This window comes from Hylobates moloch, unplaced genomic scaffold (genome assembly GCF_009828535.3).
Source record: "Hylobates moloch isolate HMO894 unplaced genomic scaffold, HMol_V3 SCAFFOLD_51, whole genome shotgun sequence".
Taxonomy (NCBI): Eukaryota; Metazoa; Chordata; class Mammalia; order Primates; family Hylobatidae; genus Hylobates; species Hylobates moloch.
This window is the reverse complement of record NW_026652326.1, coordinates 2,888-24,764: the sequence shown is the minus strand read 5'-3', so window position 1 is coordinate 24,764 and position 21,877 is coordinate 2,888. Positions and strand designations below refer to the sequence as shown.

At 42.2% G+C, this 21,877-nt stretch overlaps 1 long non-coding RNA gene across 2 annotated transcripts; it reads right to left on the bottom strand.

Annotated features, from left to right (window-relative positions):
• Positions 1-390: 390 nt before the first annotated feature.
• LOC131382557 (uncharacterized) lies at positions 391-9,687 on the bottom strand. Of its 2 annotated transcripts, none has more exons than XR_009212117.1 (4): positions 9,447-9,687; positions 8,761-8,789; positions 1,366-1,426; positions 391-500 (listed from the first exon to the last, which is right to left on the bottom strand). It is a non-coding gene; the product is annotated as an uncharacterized LOC131382557 (long non-coding RNA). The 2 variants fall into 2 exon arrangements; XR_009212118.1 differs by having other exon boundaries at positions 9,462-9,687.
• Between the last annotated feature and the right edge of the window lie 12,190 nt (positions 9,688-21,877).

Below are 21,877 nucleotides of genomic sequence, written 5' to 3'. Positions count from 1 at the left end.
TGTCAACTAAAAATAAAAAAAATAAGGCTGATAGTATCACTATTTAGAGTCAGACCCCTGGTGGCTCAAGCCTTCCTTGAGGTTTATTTTTTGCCTCTGGAGAGTAGAGACCTCAGTCACTGTTGCACCCTCATGCCCATGCCCACCCAGTCCTCTGGCATGGCGCCATGGCCACAGTAGGCACCCATCCGAGAGGCTGACCTGAAGGAATGGATCATACCACACTCACACAGGCAAGAGTCTGAATAAGGCACCTCTAACTCAGGATAGAAGTCTTCGGAAAAGAAAAGTGCTTTTATGGGGGCCTCCACCCATTTGTTAGTCATTTATTCACATGAATCCTTAGTCCAGGAGTCCAAAATACAAATACTCTTGGAGTCTTAGACAGGTGACATAAATAAGAGAAGTGGGATGGCTGAGGGACGATTATTCACTTTCCCAAAGAAATATCTTCTTTGCCATTTCTTTGACTTGTTCTTCGCTCTTGTTGGTTCGTTATTCTGTATATTATAAGGACAAAGGAAAAAGAAAAATTTATATTTCTCTTTACTATTGGCTCATGAAAGAATTACACTAAATGGCAGCTAATTCTATGCCTCGATGGCAGAAAACCACCAGGGTGAAGAGAAGATCCTGGCGAATTGAACAGCATAGGTCTCATCTAAATAAGGAGGAGCTAGAGCTAATCGTCCCCTCATGGGAATATGGACTCAGTGTTACCTGCTGTTTTTTCAAAAGAAGCTGGAACCTAACTATTCTTGTGAAATAACCTAACATATTTACATGCACAATTAATACATACTCTTTTAAAACACTGTGCAGGAAACAGGGGATACATCTTTGGTCCAGATTCAGGGTATGAATCAACAATTTAGATCCTGAATTTTTGTCATATTGTTCAGCTCTTGGGGTATCAACCAGATATAGTAGAAGAAGTCTTGGCCTGTGAATCCAGAGGCTGGGGTGGGCATTCTCCTCTGTAAAAATGTGGACAACTTGTACCCCTCCCTGATCATCTCCTTAACTTCTCCAAACAAGGAGGAGATTAGATGACCAAATTTATTTTCATATGCACATCAAGAGTGTAAACAGCTATAATAAATACACTTTAAAATGCATATGGCTTAAAAAATAAACAAACGAACAGAAGTTTCACTTTCTGTCACAGAACAATCCAGGGTGTGACAGCTGGAGCTTTCCTCCACACTGTGATTCCAAGACCTATTCTCTTGAGATTATGTTGGCTCCCATGGCCTTGCCATTGTCTACCTCTTGCTGCTTTCACAGAAGAGGTATGGTAGAGGAAATAAACACCTGCTTCTTAAAAATCATGGCCCAAGATCTATACAAATCATTTTTACTTACATTCAGTTGGTGAGAACTGGACACACAGCCACACCCAGGTGCAAGGTGTGACATGACTACACTGTGGAAGGGAAGAACAGATTTTAGTGGATGTCTAGCATTCTTTGCCACCTATGCTTCAAGAAAATGTTGCACATGAATCCAATATATAAAACAGTTCATCATGTAGCTGTATGAGATGAAGATGGAATAGGGAATTCCTAAACTCCATGATGAAAGTTGCATCACTGCTCAAGATATTTTTTGGTCATGGAGAAAGAAGGTGTTTCTTTGTTGCACTGACATGAGGCTTGGCCACGTGACTCACTCTTGACCAGTGAATGTAGCTAGAAGTGATGGGTGCTGTTGTTAAACAGAAGCTTTGAAAGCCATGGTCCACCACTCTTCTATTTTCCTTCTGAAGGGGGACCAGTATGTCCCAGAAAAGAGCTTCTTTTTCAGTAGAATTAGAATGAAGAAGATAGGAAACAAAATCAGAGCTGCTTTATGATGGTCATGTCACATGAATGAAAAATGCATCTTTAATTTTGCAGGACATTAAGATTTGGTGCCATTTGTTACTGCAGTATAACTCGGCCTAAGCTGACTGATACACTCTCATGTCCAGTGTGTTCTTGTCTCATTAGTGGCCTGGGAAGCATTTCCTTATAACTTCTAGGACTTGGCAAAGTATTGGACCCAATCATTGCTGAGATCTCTCAAAGTCCCAGCATTCCTTGATTCTGTCTCCATGCGGTAGGGTCTCTATATTCCTAGAGGCTTTGAAGGACCTTTGTATTCCTAGAGCCTAACACTATGCAAGGTATAAAGTAGGTGCTCAGTAAGATTGCTGAATATGCAATATATTATTTTGGCAGTCTCCTGCAGCATGAAATTTTCTAATCAATGTCCCTCCCCACAGGCCATTCCTAGAGTGCCCTTCTCTCCCTCCCTCCACATAGTAGACTTCATATTTCAAGCCAAGCTCAGGTGTTCTCTTCCCTATGACAGTCTCAGACGGGAGCCCAAAGAAGTGTGTCCCATCTCTGGATTCCAATAACTCTGAAATTTCCCTAGGCTCTTCCATGCTATATTCGTTTGGAAGCAATGCTTGGTTTAGTGATTTTTCATTCTCTCAGTTTCTAGGATATTGTCTGATTCAATAATAAGTCTCAAAATGTGCTTATTAAATAAATGAATCAATATAGTATTCCCAAATTTGTCATGATATAAAAACTTGAAAGAATTTGCTGTCGAATGTGTATATTAAAATATAACCTTTATGTGATTTGAAGACTTTAATATGGGAAAAGTAGTACCTTTTGTGTGAGACAAATTGTCCTTCTCAAGAACCTGCCACTGTATTATATTGTCAAGTACATGTTATATATAAATTATAGCATTTGCCATGCATCCCCTGAGGCTAAATTCTGCCCTTCCAGTCATATTTAAACAAATGTGTTTAAAGAAACTTTTCTCTGGGAGCAAAAGTACACCAAATCATTTATACTCTAGTATAAATTAATCAGTTCACAAGTTTGCTTCTCTCTGTCTCTCTCTCTCTCTACATATATATACACACACATATATGTTTGCTATCATTTTAAATATATTTGAATCTTTAGTTCTTAAAATTTCTGCCTTTTTATAAACAATGCATTCCTGAGAACGTCTTCCCAAGATTGTGCTTAAGTTTGGACTTTGGAAGCCATGTGGATTGCTGTACTGTGGGGTTTGAATCCGTCTCCACCTTCTACTGGTTGGTAAAGCTGGCCAAGACAGTCAAATTTCCTAGCTCTCATTTTCTCAAAATGAAATAATTGGTGGCTAATAAATGGTACATCAATCCACACGTATTAATCACTATTAAGGAAGAAAATGCATTTAGAATTTAGATTGATATAAATCATAGCATAAAATACAATGTTTGGAGGCTTCTCCTTATATCGAACACACCTGGATGAACTAAACAAAGACATCCTTACTCAGCAGGCTGAGGAACGAGGATCACTAAAGTCCAGGAGTTTTAGACCAGCCTGGACAACATGGCAAGATCTCATCTCTACAATAATAATAATAATAATAATAATAATAATAATAATAATATAACAGGCATGGTGGTGTACTTGTGGTCCCAGCTACTTGGGAAACTGAAGCAGGAGGATCTCTTGAGCTCAGGAGCTCAAGGTTGCAGTGACTTATGATCGTGCTAGTTCACTCCAGCCTGGGCAACAGAGCAAGAATGCCTCCCCACATACCCCCAGAAGAAAAGGAAAAGAAGATGCTCTGAATGAGAGAGGTTGATCTGAAACAAAGGTAATGAAAGCCTCTAGAACTCTCATTTACAAATCCAAGCCACCTTTTCTTCTGTAACTAAAACAACAGAAATATTTTCTTCTTTTTATTCAACTCCACCATCTTTAAATTGGAGACTCAATGAAACCGAAACTCCTGCCCTTCCAGAACTTAACCTGTTAAGTGACTGTGCTTTCTTGCTACAACAAAAAACAATGTGGAACAAAGAAAACCAACCCTGGTTGGAGCATATATTTTTTTCTAAGGAGATTGATGAATTGCTTCACTGCATCCAGCAGAAACTGGAAATGATAACTCTTTCCCCCAGTCATGATGACTAACTGTTAAACTTGAAAGGATAAAACAAAGGAAGAATCTTGTTGCCTCCCCTAAGTTACAAGCACTACAAATGGGACTGACACCTTTCATCTTCTCACTCACAACAGCTGGCTTCTGAGGAATAGCCTCCAGGGATGACAGGGTGGCTGGGGTGTGCTGGGGGCATCGTGTGGAGAAACAGCTGTTTCTCAGATTTGCTAGAAGGAAATTTTAATCAGGGTCAGGCTGAAATTGGTTTGTGCAGACTTGGGCCTAGTCATTCCTTTATGGGAGGCAAACGGCAAGGTGCTTTCTGGGTTACAAAAACTCCAAACTCCCAAGTTGTGCTGGGACCTGCTTCATTCCTCCCCTCAGGCATCCGTGGACTGGCTTAGGTCCTTCCGCTAACTTAGGTTACTCAGCAGCTCTATTGTATATATAGCAAAAGAACCTCTAGGCACACATATTTTGCTGGCCCTTCTATTGAAAGGTGATGCTACTAGCCTCTAACAAAGAGATAGGCAGTGAGCACAGTTCAGACTCTGAATCTCCCAGTTTCCAAATGCCGTGGTTAGTTTTATGTGCCAATGTAGCTAGGCTATAGGATGTAAGTATTTAACCAAACAGTAATCTGGATGTTCCCGTGAAGGTATTGTGTAGATGTGGTTAACAACTCCAACTAGCTGACTCTAAATAATGGAGATGACCTTCCGTAATGTGGGTCAGCATCACCCAATCGGTTGGTGGCCTAAAGAGCAAAAACTGAGGTTTTCCAAAAATGAAGTTCTGCCTCAAGACTCTAGCTTTAATTCTTGCTTGAGTTTCCAGCCTGCCAGCTTGCGCAGTAGATTTCTTTTTTATTTCAATAGTTTTTAGGGTACAAGTGGTTTTATGTAAGATCGATAAATTATATAGTGGTAAATTCTGAGATTTGAGTGCAACTGTCACCTGAGTAGTGCACATTGCACCCAATGTGTAGTTTAGTGTCCCAAGTCTCCCTCCTACCCTCCACCTCCTGAGTTTCTAAAGTCCATTTATGACTCTGTATGCCTTTGCATACTCATATTAATAGCTTAACTCTCACTTATAATTGAGAAAATTCAGTTTTTTGTTTTCCACTCCTGTGTTACTTCACTTAGAATAATGGCCTCCGGCTTCATCCAAGTTGCTGCAAAAGACATTATTTCATTCCTTTTGATGGCTGACTAGTATTCCATGGTATATATGTGCCACATTTTCTTTATCCACCCTTTAGTTGATGGGCACATAGGTTAGTTCCACATCTTTGTAATTATGTATTGTGCTCAGCACATTTTGGAATTGCCAGATCCCCAGAATCACAAGAGCCAATTCTTTAAAATAATTCTTTTAACATTGACATATATACATAAAAACAAACATAGAGTTCTGCAAAACTAAAACATTCTAAGATGATAGCATACTATTTCTAGAACATTGCAAATTTTTGCCTGATCCTGAGGTCATGAAGAATGGCTAAAGTCAGAGTGGTTAAAGAATTCCTCGATATTTTGCATAATTTTAGGGTCTTTTCCTGACTCCTGACTCCTTTTCTGAAAAACACAGAGAAGCCAAGATGGTCTGGCATTTATTGCTCCAAGGAAGAGAATGCATGACAGAGATAAAAACCTGAATCAATACTTAGCTTTTGAGTTTCAAAAGTCCTACCCTTTGTGATCAGAGTGGGTTTGTGCATGGAATGGAAAGATTTTAGACTACAAATGGGGAAGAATTAAACACCTCTTTCTGTTAACCATGCCTGCAAACTAGCTAATGATGCTTTGTCCCAAGTGGGGAGTTGGAGATCAGAAAGTTTTGAGAAGGCAATATGGACTCTGACGAAGATCAGCCCTGTGTTCTAAACTCATCCCCTCCCACCCCTTCTCAGATCCTTTTCTAGCTGTAGGGAATTCAAGGACAGAAGGCACATGAGCCTAGCTTCCAGGTTGGAAGCAGGAAGGCAGTCAACCTTAGAATGAATAGCCATTTATTCATTCATTGATTCAACAAATATCTATTGAGTCTCTCTGCTAGGTGCCAACTATTGTCCTAGGTGCTGGAGTAGACAAGAAGCACCAAGTCTTCACCCTATGAGAGCTCACATTCCAATGCAGGCTCACCCTGTGAGAGTTCATATTAAAAGTTCTCACCCTATGAGAGCTCATATTCCATTACAGGGTTCCTCAACCATGGCTCTGTTGATAGCTTGAGCCGGATCGTTCTTTGTTGTAGGGGCTGCTTTGTGCATTGTTGGGTGTTTAGAGGCATCCCTGGCCGCTACTCACTAGATACCTGCAGCAATCGCTCAGTTATCACAAACATAAAGGTCTACAATATGCTGAATGGCCCCTAAAGGTGGTGGATGGAATTAATGAACCCCAAGTGAGAAGCATTCTTCCAATGAATAAACATACTATAAATACACAAATAAAATGTTACAATACAGTGTCTGGTAAAGGTAAGTGGATAGGAGACAGCAAGGAATGGGGGCTGGTATGGTCAAAGACGATCTATCTGAGAAAATGGTACTTTAAGACTCCTAAATGAAATGAGAGAGCAAGCCACAGGAATATCCTTCAGAAAAGCTTTCCAGGCAGAAGGAACTGCACATTTATAGGCCCTGAGAAGGGAGTGTATTTATTGTGTATGAGGAACCGGCATGAAGTCCAACCCAGTTTTGTATTACTCTCATTTTTTTCAAATGATTTTATTTAACCTTCCTGGAAACATTCTAGGTGCTTAGAGTGTTCCAAGTGCAGAAAGCAAGAGGAAGAGTAGAAGGAGAAGATGTTGCAGAGGTTCCAAGGGCCAGAGCAGGTGTGCCACATGAAGACGCTGGGCTTTATTTTAAGTATGATGGAAAACTGATGGAGAATTTTGAGCAAGGGAGTGATATGACCTGACTTGCTTAAAGGGGTTATGGGGGACAGGAAAGGCCTGGGAGCAAGGAGATGGTTTGAAAACCACTAGAGATGTCCATCTGAATTATGATGGTGGCCACGTTTGGGTGAGAGCAGAGGAGGTCATGAAGAGTAGTTGAATTTCAAGTATGTTCTAAAGGAAGGGATGATAGGATTTATGAGGATTTGGGTGTGATATGTGAGAGAAAGAAAAGGCATTTAGGAATTTTAAGTTTTGGGATGGATGGTGGTGTCATATACTGGGGGGTGGGTGACATTTGGGGAGAAGCATGTTTGAGAGGGTCATAGGAGTTAGGTTTTGATCACATTGATTTCAGAAAGCCTATTGGATATTTCACTGGAGATGTCAGTAGGCAGTTAGACACACAAGTCTAGAACTTAGGGTGTGGGTGGGGCTAGAAATAAAAATTTGCAAGGCATCAGTGTACAGCAGGGTTTTAAAGGATAGGGTGAAATGGCTTAGAGAGTGAGTAAAAATTGAGGAAAGATACAAGGATGGGCACCTGGGGCACCGCAGCATTCTGAAATGACCCAGAGGTGTGGCTGGGAAGATACACTCTGATGGCCTCACATTATTATGGCATGGGAGCTGCATAGTAACCCACACTGTCAAGAGAAGACAAAAGTCCGAGACAGGCCAGGACCCAAAAGGTTCTGTAGGTGGAAAGTACAGGTGACTCAGCTACCACTTTCATGAATTAAAGACAGCAGTCATCAGTGACCAGCATTTTTCAACACTGTCACTGTTGTGAACAGTAAGGAAAGACAGAGGAACAGAGGTCAGGGGAAGCTAAGTGAAGACTACAAAGAGAATCTATGCATTTTCTTAGCAACTTTTATATACATCTAAAATTACTCCAAATAAAAGAATTATTATGTCTTTTTTTTTTTTTTTGAGACGGAGGAGTCTCACTCTGTTGCCCAGGCTGGAGTGCAGTGGCACAATCTTGGCTCACTGCAACCTCCACCTCCTGGGTTCAAGCGATTCTCCTGCCTCAGCCTCCTGAGTAGCTGAGATTACAGGCACCTGCCACCGTGCCCAGCTAATTTTTGTATTTTTAGTAGAGACAGGGTTTCACCATGTTGGCTAGGTAGGTCTCAAACACCTGACCTCAGGTGATCCACCCGTCTCGGCCTCCCAAAGTGCTGGGATTACAGGTGTAAGCCACCACCCCCAGCCAGTTTATTATGTTTTTATAAACAGCAGACAGTGTCTAAAAAATTGAAGAACAAGAAAGACTCCAGCTGCCCGTATCCTGACTAGAATGAGCACTTCTTAAATATCTACGATTTGCTGGGTACTGTGTAAGGCTTATTATCTGCATTTGCTTTAATAATTTCCTAATAATAATCTCCTAATAATCCTGTTGAGTCTGGAACATTTCACATTTATATAAGAATATAGAGCCCTTGAGAGGCTAACCAACTTTCGCAAGTTTACAAAATATGGAAAGGGCAGGGCAGAAAATGCAACCCAGATTAGTATGACTCTCATTTTTCTCTAATGATTTTATTTAACCTTCCTGGAAACATCCTAGATGCTTTGAAGACCAAATAAAAGCAACGGATATCTTGCCAGAAAATACATACGTACAAAGAATGTTAATTACCATATCAGGAGATTCATGGATACCTATACAGTATCCAGTAACCACCAGTTAAAAACCCATGTTCCACGCCCCCCTGTATCTGAGATCTCAATTAGGCAAAAGAAAAACAGATGAAGTGAAAGCGAAAGAAAACAGAAAGGTATTTAAAGCCTTCTTTTGGCACAGTTTAAAAATTTAAGCTTAGCTGGTGCCAGAATTCTCAATGTATTTACTGTTTCCATGATTTAAAATATGATAGAAAGCTGAGGTCTTACCCTGGTCTCTAACATGGTCCTGGGAACACCTGGAAGGAGAAAGCAGCACAGGTGAGTAAAAGTCAGACACCACTGTGCCCTGGGCCATGGCATTTTCTGCTGCCTACATCCGGGCCTCCAGCAGGATACCTGGCCCCAGGCATTATTTGGAGAGGTGGCCCGCATTAAACAAATAAGAAAAATCACTAACTAGGCCAGCAACACCTGTATCTGGAGACACACGATCCCAGCGCACCTGCATGCCAAGAGCATTAGCTCATTACCGAACATCTCTGAGCACCCTCAGAACACGTGGTCCTCAGTGACAAATTCAATTGCACTTGGCACAAAGCCATGGCGTTATTCACATGCCATGTCTCTGGGCCTTTGCCAAGGTTCTGCAGGATGTGGGACTCACTGAACACAAGTTGTAGGCCTTGCCCACAAAAATGAGAGGACAACTAGGAGAACCAATGGAGGCAAAAGACGGGACAGGAGATGAGAAGTAAGAGAGCAAAGTTACTTCTATACCCACATGATTATTTTCATTATTATTATTATCAACTTCCAATAAGTGTCCCAAATTATTCCCGTCCTCAGTAAAATTTTTCAGATTTTACTCATTTGGTTTATCTTAGTTCTCTTCACACCCAAAGACAAACATACAAGCATGAAACTTTTGGCACTCAAATAAAACACAATCAAACCTTATAAACTGGCACCTGTAAGACAAATTCAGCCCTTTGGAGGTGGTTTGCTCATTCTTCACTTTCATGCCATTTGGGGCAGCGGGCGGTTGTGCATTTCTAATTTGAAACTCTTGAAGTATTTTCTGCCTCCTCAGTTTGCCTCAGTTCCCACCTGGCCCACTGTGCTCCAAAGCCATGTGGATTTGGCACTCCATCTTAGAGAGGGCCAGCTATGCCCTTCTCCTGCCTTTTCCTTTTCGTAAATGTGGAAACCAATCTATTAAGGAATAAAAAGATCACAGGAATTAAAGAGAAGGAGAGGGAGGTGCCAGACCCAAACTCTGTCTTCTGGTGTGCCATCCTGTCAAAAATTGCAACATTAGGGTCCCATTCCTTTGGGTTAAGAATTTGTCTCTCAAGGAGCTGAGCAGAGAGGGAAAGAAAGCACAGACTATATCCCCAGAAACCTCTGCTATGTACTCAGGGGTGCTGCTCACTTTGGTATCTTGAAAATATTGTAAATCCTGTGGGCATGGTGGCTCATGTCTATAATCTGAGCACTTTGGGAGGCCGAGGCGGGTGGATAACCTGAGGTCAGGAGTTCGAGACCAGCCTGGCCAACATGGCGGAACCCCGTCTCTACTAAAAATACAAAAACTAGCCAGGTGTGGTGGCACACGCCTGTAATCCCAGCTACTTGGGAGGCTGAGGCAAGAGAATTGCTTGAACCTGGGGGGCAGAGGTTGCAGTGAACTGAAATCACGTCACTTCACACCAGCCTGGGCAAAAGAGCGAAACTCGGTATCAAAAAAACAATTGTGAATCCCCATGGACTTTCAAGAAAATACCCTAAATTTGTGATTTAAGATGTGTGTGTGTGTGTGTGTGTGTAAATATGCATGTAAATATATTTATATATATGTTATACATATACATATATATTTTATATACATGTAAATTCTCTCCATGGTCTCTCTTCCTCTTTGAGGCTTTTTTTCCTGCTTCTCCAAACCTCTCCGGGTTTTTTATTCAGATGTTGCTACTTGTGATCCCAACTCCAAAACATATCTATGTTTTTATATATATAGATATGTATATATGAATATATACTCATATGTTTTTATTTATAGATTAATATAGAAGAATATATATTCTTATACATATTTATAAGAATACTTATTCTTCACATATATATGAAGAATTCTTTTGTTGTAATGATTTCAGATAGAAGCAGAGCTGGTGATCTGGCTGAAGGCGGTGGCATAACACAGAGCCCCTCGGATCTTCCCCATCTGGAATCTTCTTCGTGCAGGGCTGTGAACTTACCTGTCTGCTTCCCTGAAAGACACTCCAAGCTCATTATCCCTGAGTGAGCGATTTTCGTGCTTTGAGTGCCATTTAGCTAAGCTCTTTGAGAAACAAATCCTTAACCCAAAGGAACGGGACCCTAATGTTGCAATTTATGACCAGATGGCACACCAGAGGAGAAAAGAGTTTGGGCCGGGTACCCTCCTCCCCCTCTTTAAACCATACGCCTAAGACTGGCAGTGACTCTGGGAAATGAACCAGTAGGGTTATCTTTTCCCTATGATATCAAATTTTACAACCCAGTCTGAAGGATCACTTTATTTCACGAAACAGATACTCACTTAAGCTAGCTTTGGCAATAAGGAATTTATTGGAAGGATGCAGAAAAATCTCGTGAAACCTGTTTGAAGAACTACAGCTGGCCCTGGAAAGTCACCAGCACCCTCTCTTCTTTATCTCCTTATTTTGGGGACCACTTGAGCTCTCATGGCTGTTTCTTTTTGCAAGCCTTTTCCATTCTCCCCATGGGCTCTCGTTCTCTTTGAGGCTCTTTCTTCTGCTTCTCCAGACCTCTGTGAAGTTTTTTACTCGGATGTGGCTCTTTGCCATCCCAACTGTTTATGGCCTCAGTTTCAAAGCCATCATGGCTGGCTGTATTTTTCCAAGCCCTTCATGTTTTTGAAAGAAAGACACTGATTGGTTCAGCTTAGGTCAGGTGACTCTCTCAGTCCAGTCAGCTTTGGTAATAGGGCAAGGTCAACTGGAACAAAGAAAGTTACTCAGAGATAAGGCTTCCATTAGGACTAGTAGGAGCACTCTGAAGAGAGGGACAGCACAGCTTCCTGAATCCATGTTTCTCTTCCTTCCTACCTCACAGGGTTGAGGATGGAACATGGCACTCCGGCACAAGAACCACACATGAGATTAGGGGCAATAAGCTTCAACAGTTCCCCACCTACAGCACAGCAAATGCACTCCTCTCCAGAAGATTTCCTCCATCACTCCCCACCATGCTAGGGCAAGTGCATGGGATGGACTAATTCAAAGCCCCTAAGGTGGAAAGAGAGGAGAAAGCTACAGGAGGCAGGTCTAAGCTCAATCAAAGGAAGTGCAATGTAGCAATGAAGGTAACTGTGGAGAGGGCTATCCCCAAACCTCCAGGCTGGGGCTAGGTGGAGAGGAGCTCCCTGCAGGGTGCAGGGCACCATGGCAGCTCCTGAGGCTCCTTCCTTCCCCATGTTGAGAGGTGAAGCCAGCTGGGCTTCTGGGTTGGGTGGGGACTTGGAGAACTTTTGCCTCTAGCTAAAAGATTGTAAGTGCACCAATCAGCACTCTGTAAAATTGCACCAATCAGCACTCTGTGTCTAGCTAAAGGACTGTAAACGCACCAATCAGTACTCTGTAAAATGGACCAATCAGCAGGATGTGGGCAGGGCCAAATAAGGGAATAAAACCTGGCCATCCAAGCCAGCAGTGGCAACCCACTGGGGTGCCCTTCCACGCTGTGGAATCTTTGTTCTTTCGCTCTTCACAATAAATCTTGTTGCTGCTCACTCTTTGGGTCCACAGTACCTTTATGAGCTGTAACACTCACTGCGAGGGTCTGCAGCTTCATTCCTGAAGTCAGTGAGACCACGAACCCACCGGGAGGAACAAACAACTCCAGACGCGCCACCTTTAAGAGCTGTAACACTCACTGCGAAGGTCTGCGGCTTCACTCCTGAAGTCAGCGAGACCATGAACCCACCGGAAGGAAGAAACTCCAGACACATCTGAACATCTGAATATCTGAAGGAGCAAACTCCGGACACACCATCTTTAAGAGCTGTAACACTCACCATGAGGGTCCGTGGCTTCATTCTTGAAGTCAGCGAGACCAAGGACCCACAAGAAGCAATAAATTCTGAACACAATAGGTCTATCATCTCATAAGTCACACATTATTTAGCAGGTTAAGAAAGATTCTACATCTTAGCATCCCTGCTTTACTTGGCCCATCATTGCTCCATGCTTTATGAGGGGAGGTAGCATCCTATATAGTACAAGCTTAGAATAGCCAACAGAAACTCCTTCTCCCAAACCCCTTCCTGCCTGCCCTGCTGAGGTACCAGAGCTCCACACTGCAGCTACGCTTTAGCCAAGCTAATGTTCAAGCAGCAAGGGGTGGAGAATACAGAGTGCCCAAGATATGATAGGACATAAAACACAATCCCACAGGAAATCAGCTATAGGAATTATGAAACATAAATCACAGTTCTCTTTGTTCTGTGCCCATGTCAACAGTGCAAATTTTATATCTAAATAGAAATGAAAAGCAAAGAACTCATGGGATGATCTACTTCAATCATGCCATAATATCAACTTTTAACAGGAAAGGTGTGTGTATGTGTCTGTGCATATGCATGTGGGGAAGAGGGCAACTGGAATGTGGTCAAGCTACTCCCTGAAATTCTACCATGTGTCCATACTGGGGCTAAAACCACAAGCATAAGATTTTGGCACATGTGTATACAATTTGCATTTTTTAAACACCTTCAATTTCTACAGTAGGCAATTGCTCAGTTCTCTTTCAGTTCTAAAAAGAACTACACTGGTGCTCATGTGGCATATTCTCATGCCAGCATTCTATTTTCCTTTGCTTTCTGGCTGATGGTGATCTCAGAGGTGAGTCCAGAGCCACCCTTCTGGGAGTGCTCCCCAAAACATGCACTCGGAGTGACATTTCAGGGAACTCTGGGTAATGCCTATGAGGTACTTTGGGAAGTATTTTCTTAGTCTCTGTCCCCTAAGAGCTCAGTCATGGACTGCCATGGGGTGGGCGTTATTGGTTTGAGTTGTGTGACCCACAGGGCAGCTGTTCTGCAGCAAAGAGAGGCTTTTAAAACGCAACCACCATGGTACTCCCCACCTTCATCTGATAACAAACACCCTTCAGTGACTTCCTGTTGGTCCTCTGGGATAGAGATGATGGGTGATGGGTCCATCTTCTGCTAAAGTGCCCTCATCCCTCACTGTGTTTACCCTCACCCTCATGCCCCAGCCTCGTTTCCTTCTCCCAACTCTCAAACAACCAGACACCCTCCTGTCACCACCACAGCTTTCCCCCATACTTCCCTCTCCTTGGAATGCTGCTGTCCTTCCCTTCCACCTTCAATTCACATCTACTTCTCTTTCACATCTCAGATCAATGTGACTTCCTCATCTCCACCCTGATGAGGTCAATCTCTCCTTTTAAGACCCTCAGAGCACTAAGCTTCTTTTCTTCCTCCTACAGTTAGGATTTTCAATCTCTACTTTTCTTTTTTCTTTTAAGAGATAAGGTCTTGCACTGTTGCCCAGGCTGGAGTGCAGTGGCATGATCATAACTCACTGGAGCCTTGAACTTGAGTGATCCTTCCACCTCAGCCCCCTGAGTAGCTGGGATTACAGATCGGAGGGAAAGTTCCCTAGAGTATCATCCATGTCTGTCTTGTTCACTGCTCTACCTGGGGCCAATAACAATGCCTGATGCATAGTAGACGCTTATCAAATATGTGTTGTATGAATGGAATGAGTACAAGAAAGAATGCTCAAATGCCAGCTCTTATAGACAAGGAGAGGCTGGGCACGGTGGTTTACGCCTGTAATCCCAGCACTTTGACAGGCCAAGACAGGAGAATCCCTTGAGCCCAGGGGTTTGAGACCAGCCTGGGCAAGATGGTGAGACCCCTTATTTACAAAGATTTAAAAATTACCTGGAAGTGGTGATATGTGCCTGTAGTTCAGTTACTCCAGAGGCTGAAGCTAGAGGATCACTTGAGCCAAAAGTTGGCTGCAGCCAAGAGGCTGCAGTGAGTTATGATAGCACCACTGTACTCCAGCCTGGGCAACAGAGTGAGACCCCAAATCTAAAAAACAAAGAAACTGAAGAAGTGTAAGGGAGACACAAAGAAGAGCTACATATGTAATCTTAAATCTTGTAGTAGACATATTCCAAACAAAACAGGTGAAATTAACTTTATTTTACTTTTTTACCACACTCAGTCTTTGAAATGTGGTGCGTATTTTAGACTTAACGCAACTTTTCAATTCTAATGGCTACTATAGCAAACAAAACAGCTCTAAATTGATGAGCAACCTTTATCTTGAAGTCAGTGGTTACCCCGAAGACTTAGATGGTGGCTGTACCTTTAGAGATTTTATAGGGGGCAGCAAATTCAGCCCATGGGCAAAATCTGGCCTGCTGAGTGTTTTTGTACAGACCGCAAGCTCATGTGGTTTTATATAATATATATATAGTTAAGCTATTCTCCTGCCTTAGCCTCCTGAGTAGCTGGGATTACAGGCATGTGCCACCATGCCTAACTAATTTTTGCATTTTTAGTAGAGACGGGGTTTCACCATATTGGCCAGGATGGTCTCAATCTCCTGGCCTCGTGATCCGCCTGCATCGGCCTCCCAAAGTGCTGGGATTAGAGGCGTGAGCCACTGCGCCAGGCCGGTTTTATATTTTTTAATGACTGGGGGAAAAACATCAAAAGAAGAATAGTATTTCATGACACATGAAAATTTTATGGAATTCACATTTTAGTGTCAGTAAATAAAATTTCATTGAAGCAAAGCCATGCCTATTTGTTTCCATATTGTCTATACTGTTTTGTGCTGCAACAGCAAAGTGAAGTAGTTATCTATGGCCTGCGAAACCTGAAATATTTACTATCTGGTTCTTTATAGAAAAAGTTTGCCAATCCTTGGGTTTAGGGTTGCCAGATAAAATAGACGATGCTCAGTTAAATCATTATATTAGATAAACAATAAATCATATTTAGCATGTCTCAAATATTGCACAGAACATTCTTGTACTAAAAACATATTTGATGTATATCTGAAGTTCAGAGGTAACTGGCAATCTTGTAGTTTTATTTTCAAATCTGGCAACACAACTGGGCTAGAATATAATTATTTACTCACAGTAAAGACCTGTCAATATCTCATTGACATAGAAGAGCAAAAAGTAGTAATAAAAAAGACTTTCTGCTCTTCAAATCAACCATGAACCTTTTGGAAACCTTCACTTTAATTTGAACTCAGTTCAAGGGCACTTAGGGTGACTAAGACTCATATTAGGACAATGACTTAGACTTTATTTTATTAATGTTCAAGAAGATGAGCTCAATCAGGCCTAGGTTAGAAAAAAACCCATAAGAAGCATTCTTGTTTTATGTTAAAATAGTTAGAAATATATTCTAAATACATGTTTCTCAAGCACATATGCTTATATCTTATTATTAGTATTTCATGCTTTTTATAGCCAATTTTGTACTTTTAAGATAGGAATCAGCATCAAGGAACAGAAGTCCAATTCATAACCTTTACACAGGGGATAAGGGGGTCCACTTAAAAGAGCTTGACTCTCTAATATCCTCTAGGAATAAATTAAACCAAAGTCAAGGGTCACCTACAAAAATTAACTTTGGCTTCTTCGTTTTGCTGAAAGCCAACCCTACAATTGCCTGGAGACATTGAACAGAAATGTTCCCTTCAGCCAAACATGAGTAGGCTTACGTAAGACACAGGTAAGTTCTCCATTACCGTCTGGGCCCTGGGCCGTTAATATTTGATGCACTCCTCATCATCTCTGTTTGTGTAATTTGTCAACGCCCAACAGGTCCTCTGCCAGCTATGCATTAAAACTATTTTCAAAATATGTCATTGTCAGCCCTTGGCACACTCATTACTTATTAAGATAAGAGGCCGGATGAGGCGAACAGGAGGTGGCTTGCTTACTTAAACACACTTGACTCAACTGCGGGGGAATCAAGCGATCTAGAGAGTCACAGGATGGAACGGCTTCTAGGGCCTTCCCCCCTTCATTGGAGAGATGGAGAAACCGAGGCCCAGAGAGGGGAAGGGCTTGCCCAAGGCCATACAGAAATTTTATGGCAGAGATGGAAAAAGAACCCAGGTTACTTAAGCTCTCAGTCCAGACTCTCCACCACCATCATTAACGACATTCTCATGTGTGCGCACATTTTAAAAAGAGGAACAACTTTCCAGCTATTATCTCTTTGAACATCAGGATCAACCAAAATAGCAATTAAGACAGTGTTTTTCAAGTACTTATTTTCAATACTTGAAAATTAGTTTTTCAAGTACTTATTTTCAATACTTGAAAATTAGTTTTTCAAGTATATATTTCAACCCCTAATGATACTTGAGATGATTTAAGATGTGAGACAAATAAACTTTTAAAATCAAATATTTTTATTTTATTGCATCACAAAACATACATCAAAGTTATGAATGAGAGGGATGTGCATCAAACCCATGAATTTGTAAGTATTATTGCTGAAGTCAAAGCCAAGGCATAAATAGGGATTTAATTTAAAATCAATTTCAATATCATTATTACACAACACATATTTTCAGTAACATACACATGCATCTTTTTAAAATTACTTTATATCATCAACTTCAGTATTTTAAAGATAGGTGGGCTAGGCGCAGTGGCTCACGCCTGTAATCCCAGCACTTTGGGGAGGCCGAGGAGGGTGGATTGCCTGAGGTCAGGAGTTCGAGACCAGTCTGGCCAACATGGTAAAACCCTGTCTCTACTAAAAATACAAAAAAAAATTAGCCAGATGTGGTGGCATGTGCCTGTAATCCCAGCTACTCGGGAGGCTGAGGCCAGGGAATTGCTTGAACCAGGGAGTTGGAGGTTGCAGTCAGCCGAGATGGTGCCACTGCACTCCAGCCTGGGTGACAGAGTGAGACTCTGTCTCCAAAAAAAAACAGATGTTAGCATTCAGGAACCGAAATTAAAACACTCGCACAACTCATGATAGCACAGGTGTTTACAGACAGCAAGAGTAATAAAGGTGATATGGGAAGAACCAATGTTTAAGGAAATCTTAAGTTACAATATTTAATTAAAAATTATTAACATAAAATTCAGCAATAAACATTTGTAATGTAAAAGTGTAGTTATAAGTTATAACTGTAAGTTAAAATATAATACCTAAGCACACTATCACACAGGAAAAAGAGAAAGTCCTAGAATATAAACTATTAAAATGGTCCGTGTTTGGGCCCAGTGCCTCAGCCTTTGCTTTAACTCCCCATTTCTGAGGCCCCAGTGTTTACATTCTCACCTGTTCCCTGTGACATAGCTTACTCTTAGGGAATTCAAACTAAGGTGTTCAGACTGTTCTGTATCAATGTACTCACCATTCCTGAAACAACTGCTTTCATATTGGAGGCCCGTGGGCCTGCTCCACTCAAGCCAATGAAATGAAGCACTAATGGTGGAAATTCCAGGCCTCATCTAGAAATGGGAAGAGATACTGGAAAGTTCAGCAGGCCTGCAATGTCTGCCTAGATTCCTTTTTGTCAAACCGGTCAACACAAGGCCAACCAATAGAATCTCGGTGTATTATATTTTGGTCAAATGAGTGATATCTGATAGAGGCCACTTCAGAATCCTAATATTTCCTTTATAGAAACCTCAAGACCAAGAAAAAGAGTAAGGACTAGTTCTTGGCAGATACAGCAATAATGGATGATTTGAGGTTACACGGAAACAAGATCATTGGAGACTCCCTTGCCACAGCCACAGTTTTGCTCAATTTAAGCATACACAGACAGAGCCTACTTGTGCAGGATGTGCAGCAATGCTTGTGTGCTCTGTGAGGAAAACAACATCATCTATCTTATTCTCCATTGTATGCCCAGCCTAAGAGCACAAAGAGGGCATGCAACAAAAATGTGTTCAATGAATAAATGAATGTTGAATGCTTGCTAATGCATCTTTTAATTAATGAACTCATTAGTTAATTAGTTAATTGAACAAACCTATTCTCAAAGTGTGGGTCAAGTTCACTCACTCCATCCACAGCTATTACATGCCTGCTTAAGTCAAGCTAGGGGTGCGTTGGAATAAGAAAGGCCTCCAGGCTCTTCCTTTGGGGCTCATTGAGTATTTCATGGCACTTGACAGTTTATCAAGCGCTTTCCTGTGGATCATCTCATGGGGCTCATGTCTACAAAGCAAGCATGACTGCCATTTGACATTGGTGACAGTGAATGTCTGATAAATCAGGGATCTTGTTTCAGGTCACTCAGCTGGGAAGTGGTATGGGCAAAATGAGGAGTTAAGTCTTTGTACTCTAAATCCTGTTCTTTCTTCGGAAACCAGTGCGGCTCACCTTTAACTTCCTTATGAAACACTCGTAGATCTTGTTAAACTGAAGACATTGCTCCAGCAGGTCTGGGGGAGGGGGCCTGAGAATCAGCATTTCTAACAAGCTCCAGGTACTGCTGCTGCTGCTGATCTGTGGACCACACTTTAGGCATCAGGGCTCTAAACTAGACCATTGCTGTCTCACCTGACTCCAATCATCCCATGTCCTACAGCCACTGGGGCCCAGAGGAAATAAGTAAGTTAAGTTTGGCCCTTAATCTTGTTGGAGATAAAATTCAAAATAAATGCACAAAAATCTAACTGAGCTCAGCCATACGCACTGGATCACCAAGGGCCTGACCTTTAAGATTTCTACCTCTAGAAACTGAGACCACTGTAACTAAAAGAATATGGCATTAGACCATCAGGCTCAAAGTGCAGCATTGCCAATTCCAGCCATGCAACTTTGATAAAGTTATTTACCCTCTCTGAGGCTGGGAAAGGTTCATTTGGAAAATGGAGGATGTGTTTAACACCACTAGAAGACATGGTAGAAAAGTTTAATGAGGTGAGATCTACTTATTCCTAAAATGGGTCTTTTCGAGGCAGTTAATGTGATCTGCTCTCACTTAAGCCAAAACAGGGTCACTCCTAAGGTGTGCACAGCACCAGACAAATATTTCCTGCAGGGCCTCTGCCTATACAATGAACTTCTTCTTTTTTAAAAACTGTTTTACAAAATTCATAGGCTCATGTGAAATATAGTTACTTATTAATGAAGATTGAGAATAATAGGTGAAAAAGAGGTATTTACGTAGTTGTTTTTTAATCAAATCAATGCAGAAGATTCTTCCTAGTGTCCAGGCATGATCTCCTCCTATTCAGATTCAAGAACCATCTCTCCATGTTCCTTTTTATCAGGTGAACAATTCCTTGTTAATTTCACATTTCTGCTGCAAGAAAAAAATAGCAACAATTATTCCTTACAGTGCCATGGCTCCTTAACCTGTTTGCTTTCAAACAATATAGATCTTCACCCAGCTGCTGTCTCCTAACTCTATCTATTAATGCTGATTACAGCATTACTTACACAGCTGCATCATCCTTGTGCCCTCCGCAAATACCAGCTTCCAGTGACTCTAAGAGGTTGCCACTGAGCTTTGTTAATAATGACCACAAATCCAAGTCTTACCCAATGTATGCAGAACAAGACTATGATGATTAATGTTCTCTGTGTGTTAAATTTACTGTTCCAAATTGAATGGGTTAAAAAGTAGAACCACACATCTTCTCACCATGTCTTCTTTGGAACTCTATAGATTGCAATTGCTGCATTTACAGAATGTGATTGCTTTTAGTGTTGATTGGCCTCTGCCTTCCACGTAACTACCACAGGGAGCATAGGTGAGGTTCTATGGCCAGAGGAAGATGGATGAGAGGTCCCTTTAGTGCAAGCCATGTTCATCCCTTGCCTCGTGTGCCATAGGACTGACCTGGGAGGGCAAGACTCTATCACATCCATCTGAGGCAGGAGAGGACATGTGAGTCCCTGTGGTGATACAGAGCTGTGGTCTAGGGAGCCCGTGAAGAAGACAGGTGTGACCGCTCCTGACACCTGATGTGGAACCTATGGAGGGGATGGGGTAGCCAACCCAGGTGTCAGAGTTGGGGGCCCACCATTCTTAGGAACTGATTCTCTACATGAATGGTAGAGAATACGTGCATGGCTTACATGTGTCGCTAAGCCCAGGGTCTGCAGGGGACTCTCTGTAGCCAGAGCTACACTGTCTTCTGTCTGCTGTGAGAATTACCCCAAATCAAGGTGTCAGCACCATTCTGGCTGCAGAACCTCATATAGTTATACCCACAGTGGGAGCAGTCAACTTCTTGGCCACGTTCCTGGAGGTTAGGTGGCCCATTGACCCCACATGTGAATATTTGCAATTAGACATTCAGGAAGTGCCCTGAACAGGAAGAACCTGGACTGGGTCCATGGGAATTCACGCTCGGCTCAAACACCGCACCAGACTCATCCCAGGCACAGATGAAGGTATTTAAAACTTTTCTAGCATGTTGTTCCAAAGCAATGGGGCTTCAGAAGACAAGGCCAGGGCAGGGGTTCCCTTCTCCGACTCTAATGATTTTAGGGCTGTGTAATGGCAGGAATGGGTTAGAGAGGTCAGAGGCTCTGGACTTCTCCTGGCATCCTAGGGCAGCCTTGGCACCACAGAGAAAGAAGGTCCGTGCACGGCCAGGGGGTGATGGGGAGCCCCTCTCCTCTGAATGTCTGCTGTCTGCTAATAGCAAAGTGGACACTTAGAGACCAAAGGGACATAGGCCCCCTTTTAACAGCCTGCTGGGGTCAGGAGTGAGGCAGCCTCTGGGCAGTGATGGATTGATTAGGAAGGGACTTTAGCCTCTGCATAGCCCAGGTGATGGGTGATTCCCTGCACAGGATAGGCTGATGGGAGAACACTTAGCTAGGCCTGCTGCACCCAGAAACCACCCCTGGGTGGTGAGCGAGGGCCCACAGGCTGCAAGGAAGTAGAATTTCTCCTTAAGCAGAATAAACTTCCCGTCCATTTAGATAACTATCCGATGAACAAGAAGACAGCTTGCATTCTTGAGGAGCTCCAAATTAGATGGGAGTGGTGGAGGGGAGGGAGGGAAAATTTTTAACAACAACAACAACAATGATAGACCAATGGAATAGAGAGGGAGGGGAGAACTAAGCAAGTATTATGTGGCCACTGCTATTGCCAAGACTTATGTGACCTCAGTCCTTCATTTAATTCTCCCAATAACCCTGGAGGTGCTTTCACTAGTCCCATTTTGCAGATGAGAAAATTGAGCTCATCAAAATTTCAGTAACTTCCCCAAAGCCACACAGCTAATAAATGATGCAGTCAAAATGAGAACGCAGCTTTGTTTCTTAATCCCTGTCTGTTTACATTTCTTTTTTTAAAATTATTATTATACTTCA